The sequence below is a fragment of the Bos grunniens genome, chromosome 23 (assembly GCF_055505025.1).
Source record: "Bos grunniens cultivar Pamir isolate PY7600 chromosome 23, Bosgru_T2T1.0, whole genome shotgun sequence".
Lineage (NCBI taxonomy): Eukaryota > Metazoa > Chordata > Mammalia > Artiodactyla > Bovidae > Bos > Bos grunniens.
In genome coordinates, this window is record NC_141187.1 from 15,416,141 (window position 1) to 15,424,625 (window position 8,485).

An 8,485-nucleotide genomic window follows, 5' to 3' on the forward strand; every position below is an offset into this window, starting at 1 on the left:
CAAATCAGAAAAATTGCTGCCACGTGACTGTCAAGGCAGAGATTCTTTTTAGAAGCAAATATTACCTGCAGGTGGAAGGGAAGGGATTTCAAGTGGTGGGAAAGGGGTGGGGGTGAGGGGCAAGGTGAAATCGTCCAAATAAGCTTTTTACTAACTTGAAGGGAAATGGATACATCTGGAAAATTCAGAACTGTTTGCATAAGTGATGCCAGGCTGTTCAGACCCTGTTTCACAAACCCCAGGTGTTACATAAGATAATGTTACTAAAATGTTTGGGGCTTCGGGAGAGAAACTGTATAAACATGTGGTTTTACTATAGCTCATAAAAGATGATTGTGTGAAAACCTCAGAAAAATTGAAACTCTGTAAAGTATAAATGAATGGCTTCCCTTTTTCTTTTATGGCTGCGCCTCGCTCAAGGCTTGAAAATGTGATTAGAAATGAGTGTCTGGGGGCCGGGCTAAGATCTGAGGATTTAGCAAGTGGCCTCCGTCTGTCTATCATGTTCCAGTGACTCTGGTGTGTGGGGGAATAGAGATGGTGGGGAAGAATGCATGGGTATGTGTTCACGGGTGGGCCAGGCCAGGAGTGGGAAGTGAAATGAGTGAACAGAGTCATCAGCTGGGGCACAGGGAGGGGGCTGGTTTAGGCAGCGGAGGCTCTGAGCCAGAATCCAGGGGGGCTTGACCTTGATGTGTTGCCTTGGCATTTTCCATTTCCTCAAGTAAAGTGAAATGTGAAATGGACTTTTTTTTTTTTTTTTTAGCAGCAATATTTTGTTTATCTGCCCACAAGGGGACAGAACAATGGTTGCCTTTGAAGAGCCGGCTGTGTGTGCAGCTCTGGGTCTGCTCCCTGGAGCAGGCTGTGAGATCTTGAGTGAGTCCAGATACCAGAAAATCAGACAGAAAGAAATGGGGGAGGATGGGAGGGAATGACTGGGTACGGTGGGATGGGCGAAGGGGAAGTGAGTGGGTGGTGGGAGAGAGGAGGCTTACAGGGGACCACTTGGCAAGCTTTCTCATCCCAGTGGGAGAGGCCTGCTTCCACCAGAGGGAAGCCCTATAGCGTGGAAAGAACCAAGGCCTGGCAAACACCTCAGGGGTTCAAGTCCTGGGTCTGCTACTTGCTAGAGGCCAGGCCTCGAGCTACTTACTTAATCTCTCGGAACTTCATATCCTTATCTGTAAAATGAGCCTGCAAAGATCTCTGGGCTTTTTAAAGGCTTTGTAAACCACCAAGCCTTTGTTGTTTGTTGTATTTAGTGCATAAGTTGTGGTGACTCTTTTGCAACTGCATGGACTGTAGTCCACCAGCTTTTTCTGTCCATGGGATTTCCCAGGCAAGAATACTGGAGCGGGTTGCCATTTCCTTCCCCAGGGCATCTTCCCCACCCAGGGATCACACTTGCATCTCCTGCACTGGCAGGCAGATTCTTTACCACTGAGCCACCAGGGAAGCCCCAGCCTAGGGTCTGCCCATTCAGTTCAGAGCAGCCTGTATATATATATGTATACTGCCAAGTCTTGATGCCAACAAGAACCCAAGAGTTCTGACTTCACAGGTCAAGTTCCACCCTGGTTTTCAGTGAGTGGTTTCCAAAGGGCTCAGAGGTCTTTGGGGCCTGGTTGCTGAAACCTTCTTTATTGACAGACTGTGCTACCTTCTTGGCTTTGCAGACAAAGCAAGTCACTCCTATTGCCTGCAGGCAGAGAGGAGGGGCGTGAGCCCCAGTCACTGTAGTTCAAGGTAGACCATAGAGCAAGGAGGGCTCAGGCAATGGCAGATGGTGGGGTGCAGAGGAGAGAGTATTCTCTGGCTTATTAGCTGTGTCATCATGAGCTGATCACATTACCTCTTAGAGCTATGTCCTCTGCATCCACACAAGGATGGAAAAGGTGTGTGAGTTCGCCAGGAAGAGTAAGTGAAATAACCTACGGAAACGCAGGCAGCAAAGAGCTGATCTTGGTTTGATGGTTATGATGTGCAGGTTTGAGTCCATAAGTTAATTTTCCTTTCTACTCCTCATTTGGCTAATCCCGCCGCTGGAGCTGTCTGATGGGAGGGAAATCACTCTGAACTCCAGGAGGGCAGAATTCATGTCTTATCTCTATGCACCACAGTCCAGCATAGGGTTTGGCAGATGGGGCTTTTTCTGCCACGGTCAGCATACAAAAAAGAATGCATTTAATGGGCCGACCAGAGAGAGTGCCCTGTATTCTTGTGGCTGGAAACTAGGAAAGACCTGGAAGAAATAAAACAGCTCTGATCTCCCCTTTTGTGTGTCGAGGTCCACTCTCTGCCCCTCAGCACCCAGTTCTGGCCCTGGAGAGGCTGTACCTACAGAAACTACGTGAAAGGGAGCCTTGCCTTTGGGCTCCTAATTGGGTTCAGTCAGTGAAAAGTACCAGCAGGAGATCAGAAAACAAGGTGGAAAGTGAGACGAGGTATTTATTACCAGGGATCCCTCTTCACTAGGTTTCCCAGGTGGCACAGTGGTAAAGAACCTGCCTGCTGATTCAGGAGACACTGGAGGCACGGGTTTGATCCCTGGGTCAGGAAGATCTCCTGGAGAAGGAAATGGCAACCACACTCCAGTATTTTTTGCCTGGAAAATCCCAGGAGGAGGCTGGTGGGCTACAGTCCGTGGGGTTGTAAAGAGAAAGACACCACTGAGCGACTGAACAACAAACAGCAACAATGCCTTCTTGCCAGGTCACTCTGTTGATGGCTGAAGTCCACTGAAGGTCATAGCTCCTGCTGGATACTCTTTTCCTACAACCACCATCTGTGGTTCTGGAAGTAATGCTGTCCTTTCATCCCATGATGCCCAGGGGAGGCAGAAGTCTCCTGCTGTTGCCACACCGGCATAAACCATGTCCAAATAGCAACTCACTCCAGTATTCTTGCCTGGAGACTCCCATGGACAGAGGAGCTGGGCAGGCTAAAGTCCATGGGATCGCAAAGAGTCAGACATGATTGTGCAACTAACTTTGACTTTTGACTATTTTTTCATCCAGCCCAGAACTTTGTAAGTAGACCCTGCATTAATCTCCCCATTGACTTCTCTGTTAACATCCTGGGACCTTCTCTTTTACAAAATTTGTCAGAGAGGCTAGGAAAAAATGAAAGGTGATTTTATGTAGAAACGAAGGCTACTAATAACATGAAGACCTGGAGCCCATGAAACCCAGGGGAGGGAGATTATTATAAGGATGTTTCTGAGCATGAGCAGAAGTGAGCCTGCTTCATCCAGGTCTGAGGACCCAGGGATTGAACCCGGGTCTCCATTGTCTCCTGCATTGGCAGGCAGATTTCTTACCACTGAGCCACCTGGGAAGCCTTTCGATAAGTCACTTGCACTCAAATCCTTATCCTAGGGCTGCCTCATTGGGTCAGCTTTTTATATGGTGCTTGCGCTTGTAAGTTGGTTCCTGAGCAGCAGAGGCTGAGAGTCTTGTTCAGTTAGCTATTTATCTCCTGCCCCTTCTCGCTTCCCCCATTCCTTTCCTCCTGAAAGCACTGCTCCCCCTCCCCAGTAAGTCACAAACAAGAATCTCCACCTCAGGCTCTGCTGCTCAGGAACTGACTCACAAGCAGAAAGAGAGACACAGATGTAGAGAACACATGTACGGACACCAGGGGAGTAAGGGGGGTGGGTGGGATAAACTGGGAGATTGAGATTGATATATATACACTTCTATGTATACAAGAGATAACCAGTGAGAACCTACTATATGGCATGGGGTGGGGGTGGTAATAATCTGTTTGTAGGACATATATTCAGTTCAGTTCAGTTCAGTCACTCAGTTGTATCCGACTCTTTGCAACCCCATGAATCGCAGCACGCCAGGCTTCCCTGTCCATCACCAACTCCCGGAGTTCACTCATATTAAGTGAGTTCACTCATATTAACCTTAAAAATGCATTCCAAAATATATTAGGTGCAGACAAATACTGTTTGAGTCCACTTATATGAGGTACCGGGAGAAGGCAATGGCACCTCACTCCAGTACTCTTGCCTGGAAAATCCCATGGACGGAGGAGCCTGGTAGGCTGCAGACCATGGGGTTGCTAAGGGTTGGACACGACTGAGCGACTTCACTTTCACTTTTCACTTTCATGTACTGGAGAAGGAAATGGCAACCCACTCCAGTGTTCTTGCCTGGAGTATCCCAGGGACGGGGGAGCCTGGTGGGCTGCCGTCTATGGGGTCGCACAGAGTCGGACACGACTGAAGCGACTTAGCAGCAGCAGCAGCAGCATATGAGGTACCTAGAACAGTCAAATTCGTAGAGTCAGAAAGTACAGTGGTAGATGCCAGGAGCTGGCAGGGTGAGGGGGGTGGTGGGGAAGGAAATGGGGAGTTAGAGTTTAATGAGAACAGAGTTTCAGTTTAGGAAGATGAAGAATTTGGGAGATGGTGAGAGCTGTATATCAATATGAATGTACTTAGTGCCACTGAACTGTACTGCTAAATACAGTTTAAATGGTATTTTTTATATTCCATGACTTTTACCACACAAAAAAATTTCTTTAAAAAAAAAAAAAGCTAGGTAAGGACGTGGTCCCAGCGGGAGCTCGGGGGCGCAAATTCACCGCAGGGTTGGTCCTGCCTTGAGCCCAGGAGGCCAGTCTTGTGTTCCCCGTGCAGTTGGACATCAGCTGAGGTGTGGGGAGGGGAGGGGACACAGCCGCCTCTGGCCAAGGCCTTCCTCTTCATCATCCTCCAGATCAGCCTCCGGGTAGAGGCTCCCCGTGGAGGCTCCCTTTGGCCTTGGGCAATTCTCTGGAGTGGGAGCCAATTCTCCTGAGTGGGAGCCAATTCTCCATTCAGGAGACAACTTCAATTCTCCTGAATTTGACAAACACCTGCAGCCGCCGGGAGCTACAGGGGCACCAGCATCGCCCTCTACAGGCCTTCTGTAGTATTACAAACTTGGTACATTTTCTTTTCTGTGGTCACTTTTACCCGTGAACTCTGCCAGTGAGCACCATAAGGAGAAGGAGCTAGATAAGGGCTGATCCCTGAACTCAGGAGCTTGCAGTCTACAGAGGGAAACAGGAAAAAAACAATTACCCAGCAAACAAGAAATTTACACAGCATAAAATCGAACTGCAGTGGGAGCTTAACTAGGAGGTGGAGAATACCCAGGTGGGAAAAGATGACCCTGTAAGGGTTTGATAAGGAAGCAGTATTCCAGCTGGTACTTAGCCGTTATCTTGAAGGGCTTTACTAAATATTGCTTAGATTCTGTGCAATAGAATGGATGCTAAAATACTGCTTAGATTCTGCGAGGCTCAGACTGCTATGAGAGTTTCTGTCTCCAGAAATGAGAGTCATCCTCCCCGCACTGTAAAACACATCACACTCTTGATCCTAACATTGGAATATTAGGCATTTTTCTGGGCTGCTAAGTCACTTCAGTTGTGTCCAACTCTGTGCGACCCCATAGATGGCAGCCCACAAGGCTCTGCCGTCCCTGGCATTCCCCAAGCAAGAACACTGGAGTGGGTTGCCATTTCCTTCTCCAATACATGAAAGTGAAAGGTAAAAGTGAAGTCGCTCAGTCGTGTCTGACTCTTTGCAACCCCATGGACTGCAGCCTACCAGGCTCCTCCATCCATGGGATTTTCCAGGCAAGAGTACTGGAGTGAGTTGCCATTGCCTTCTCCTTTTTCTGGGCTAGTGGGTTTTTTTTTTTAATTTGGTCTAATTTAATTTTTTATTTTTAAAATATCAGGTTTTGAAATGGCTATGAGCATTCTCTCCTTAGCCATCTAACACCAGGGTCCCCTTCATAGCTGGACGTGCCACCTCTCTCTCTCACCTACATACATACCTGCCATCTCCTCCACAACTTCATAACATGGGGGAGGTGAGGTGCGGGCTGGATTATCAGTCAGTGGGGACCAGGTCTCCATCCCTGCATTGAGAGGCTAACCCCAAGGAGCTTCGTGCACACCCTCTCCCTGCTTCTGCCCCATGTGGTGTGACAAGGGCACACCCCCCAGCGACAAAGTAATAAGTTTTCACCATCAGTGTTCAGTTCCAATTTCCTGTCTGGCCGTCCCTGAGCCACCCTGAGCCAGTCCTTAATAAGGTCCGCATTTTCCATCCTGCTTAAAGCCTGTGTCTCGGGGGCTGCTGGCAGTCTGGGAACTTATCAAGAGAAAACAGCGTCCTGCTTTAATTGTCTCTGCTGAACCTGGGTCCTGACCCTCCCCATTGCAGAGCCTTGGCCAGAGGGTGAACATTCTAGAAGCTGGGCATAGGGTAGGACTGGGAGTTCTAGGAAGGCACAGGGTGTCTCGAAGCAAGGAGACACGGTTTCCGTCTCGAAGCTCCTCTCCATTTATTTAATCTCTCAAGATTTCAGTCAGCCAGGCCTAACCTGACGAGCTCCACAGACCAGAGAAAAATCATATTTCCTCTTGAGTGAATCATTCATTTCACACAGACCAGCTGCTACCTGAGAGCCTCCCCGAAAGGCATCAGCAGTCCTGAGGCCCCCCCACACCTCCCAGACCTTTCCTCCCTTGTGAATGCGCTTTCCTCCACTGTTAAAGTGCCTGGTGATGACGGGCTAGGGACTCTGGGAGGAAGAAAGTGCCGAAGCCACAGGTTTTGTCTTCAAAGGTTCTGACACAACAGGAGGGTGACAAGTTTGGGGGAGCTGGTTCCTCTCTCCTCAAGAAGCATTAGAAGGGAATTCCCTGGCAGTCCAGTGGTTAGGACTCAGCTCTCAGTGTGGAGGGCCCAGGTTCGACCCCTGGGCAGAGAACTAAGATCCCACAAGCTGCATGTCCTATCCCCTCAGAAAAAAGGCACTAGCAGAAGGAGTGACAGCTTCTCCAGTCCTGTTCTCTGCATAGTTGTCCCCGCAGGCTCCCCAAGAGATGGGAGCAAAGATGAGGAAAGGGATCCAGAATGTTCCACAGGCCTAACACAGTGTAATATGCATTTTATAAGTCAGGACATTTCATCATCTCTGTGATTATTCTCATTTCTCTCGCATGGACACTGAATTGCCCAGGGCCACACAGCTGGTCAGAGCTGGCAGCAAATTCAAGGCCATGTCCAAAGCTTGCTGTGTTTCCATCTCCACTCACTGATCATGTAGGTGGCGGTTTATTATGCAAATTTTGTAGACCCTCACCCCGAAGTCTATGGTGCTGCTTCTCCTGCTTCCAGACTACAGGGATCTGGAAAGCCAAGGGCGGGAGAGTGTGGGTGCCCTTGTTAGCAGACCCAGGGACCCCAGACCCAAATGCCTTCCTCCTTGCGCAGGGCCCTGTTGGCTTAGATACTCAAATGCCAGGGAAGAGATGTTCTGCCAGGGGACACACAGTGGCACCCAGAGAAGCATGGGGCCTGTAGGCCACGTGCCCCCCTGCCCATGTCCCCACAGATGTGCACAGAAGCAGATGTAGCTCTTCTCACGTGGTCCTGCTTTGTCAACACCTGAACCAGAGCTGGCCCCAGCAGTCCAGCTACAGACCTCCTCACACATCTGCTTTTTATTCAGAGCGCATCTGTGGGTGATGCTGGGTTTGATGCAGGTCACCTGCGGAGGTTACAGGAGGCGGGTAGTATGCTTCCCTTTTACCAATGTGGTGGTCTCGTGATGAGCCCCTGGAGTCCTCTTCAGGAAGGAAGCCTCTGTTTTCCCACCTGCAAGTCTCTTGAGGGTTTGCCAAGGCTAAAGAGAACTCCTCACCCAAGGTCACACCCTCGCGGAGCAGCCCCCAACCAGGGACAGACCAGAGCAGACCAGCCCCTTCTTTACCCACCACACCCCCTTTGGATTGACTGAGGCTTGAGGCTCCCACGAAGGCTGCGTGATAGCCCAACTTCTCCCTCTGCCCATTTCAGCTTCCCCCTTCCCCCTCCCCAGCAACCCCGACAAAGCTCCTGTCTGCTAATCTCCAGCTCAGAGCCTGCTCCAGGGGAGCCCCTGCCCCCCAGGGCTAGGAGCCCCAGGGAGGAGACACCTGAGGAGACAGGAGAAGAATCAGATGCATCATGGGAACCCTCTCCTCTGTTTCCTGTTTTGCCGCTAAGGCGCGGTGTGGTCGTGGAGTAGCCAGTGGGCCTGTCTGGACCTCAGTTTCCCTCTCTGCACTCAGAGAAGGGTGTGGACTGGATCATCTCAACAGCCAACATGATCTACGACCACTTGATCCTAAGGAACTCATGTGAGAACTGCGGTGGAACCCACAACTTCTGCACTTGCTGGGATCTCCCCACCAACCCTGCCATTGTGGCAGGAATTGGGGCATGGTCCCTGCGACTCCTGGAGAGACTGTCCCCTGGGCCCAAGCTGGGAGCTCAGGAAATCGTTTCCTAAGATTCACTGCCCCCCCCCACTCTTCACTTTCCCCACGGGAGCTCTCCCCACATCCCTAGCACCTTCCACCAGCTTGGCATGTCACACACCAGAAGGGGGGTGTCGGAACCCCTGCCCCTCTCTTGACCCCAAGC